Raw genomic sequence first — 2,091 nt, 5'->3', positions numbered from 1 at the left:
ACTTCACATAAAAATAATTGCATCCAAGTATTCACCATAAATAAATAAAAAAACATTTAAATTGAATCTAATACTAACTCATCCTCACTCACTTAACTTTCACTCTTTTATTTAATTGAAGTAATCAAAAAATAATTGAAGAGTAAATCAGTGTCTTGTTAAATAAATTAATCGATTCTTTGAGGTAATCAATTAAAAGGTAGCTAATTAAAGCTAATTAGTTAAAAAATAAAAAATTTGTTATAGAAAAAGAAAAAATAACTTTTTATTATTCTAATTTTTTAAATTTTAAAGTAAAAATATAAAAAATTAGTTTGAGTTGGCTTAAATTATATTTGACTTTTAATTTTTTTTAAATTTAATATTTTGTTATAAAATTAGCGGGTCTATTAAAAAGATTATAAGAAGTATTGATTACCCACAATTTTTAATGTATAAAATATTAGCGGTAGCAATTTAGCATGGAAAATTACTCATATTCATCATAAAAAGAGGGGGAGGGGACAATTATTTTATGTTGAACCCATGAGTTGTTAAACCGTATGTGTTTTAGTTAAGTTATTATGAGAAAGGAAAATCCTGGAGGACAATACTACTTTGTTATTATTGCTGTTAAATTGAGTTGATTATTTTTTAATTAATAAATACTACACAAAGTTATATCTCTTGCATTATTATATCCCCCTCTCCGGGCCCACCAAAGTAGGCACTGGGCAAGATTAACCTATACAAAAGTTAGGCTTGATTTTTTTGTGTCTTTTTTGTTGTCTCACTTTTTTATTGTTAAGAGAAGTTAGTTTGGTATTCTTTAGTCAATGATATTAGTTTTTTCTACAAGTTTAGAGTTTCATTTCTCTCTTTCATCTTTAACTTTTTATGGTCGGATTTCAATTTTTTTGTTGAGAAAAGTACAAATAGGTCCTTGACTTTTTGTTTTGTGGACATTTTTGTCCTTGACTATTGAAAAATACTTTTAAATCCATGACCTTCACAAAATTTGGACAGATCAATTCCTGACGGAGACATTTAGACGGATCAGTCTCTGACAGAGGCATTTGGACGGAGGGACTAATCCGTCCAAGTTTTGTGAATGTCAGAGACTTAAAAGTATTTTTCAATGGTCAGGAACGAAAATGTCCGCAGGATAAAAGGTTAGGGACCTATTTGTCCTTTTATCTTTTTTTTTATACAAAGTTTTTATGGTATCTAAAGTCACTCATTTGCGTGAATTAGATTATCGATTCTTATTTTTTTGCATAAATTCTTGAATAATTCTTTGTTTTTTTTTTCTTTTTTTTTGGTCCTTTTTTTTTATCATGTCAATCACTTTATTAGATTCATTTACTACTAAAAACTCAATTTTATCAATTTCTGATAAATTGGTGGATAATAATTTCAATACCTAAAAATTCCAGGTTTTTTTCACAATTCAAAATTTCAATTTTAAAGATTATTTATACCAATCCAAGGTTCCAACGCAATTTAAAAAAGATGCTGCCAAAAAAACAAATATTGAAACTGCTGAATTCAAGAATTGGAGACTCGATGATCTCACATTGTCTACTTAAATTCTTGCCTCAGTTACAACACCATTTAAGAATAAAATCCTTCACTGTTACAATTTTTATGAGGTATGAAATACACTTAATGACTACTTTAAAATATTCATCAGCGACTAGAATACAAAGCTTGAAGGCACAGCTAAAGTCTGTAAAAAAAAACTGGCACCATTCTTAAATACTTTAACACAATTTAGCAATTAGTTGATTCTTTATATGTTGTTGGGTACAAAATTTAAGAAGATGATCATATCTCAGCTATTCTTGATGGTCTGTTAGAAGAGTATACAATTTTTAATACATTGGTCATGTCTATAAATTGTCCTCATACAAGATTTCAGAGGTTGAATCTTCCTCAAAGTCTTTGATGATATGATTGAAAAGAATACCAAAAAATACCAAACTAACTACTCTAAACATTTATGTATAAGAGATATGAATACCATTTATTTTGAGTTAGAATAAGTAGAGTTATTAGGGAGTGACTTGTTTAGACATCTTAATATAGGCCATGACAAGAATATCACAATAA

This window comes from Arachis ipaensis, chromosome B08 (genome assembly GCF_000816755.2).
Source record: "Arachis ipaensis cultivar K30076 chromosome B08, Araip1.1, whole genome shotgun sequence".
In the NCBI taxonomy this organism is placed as follows: Eukaryota; Viridiplantae; Streptophyta; class Magnoliopsida; order Fabales; family Fabaceae; genus Arachis; species Arachis ipaensis.
This window is presented reverse-complemented; position numbering follows the sequence as displayed.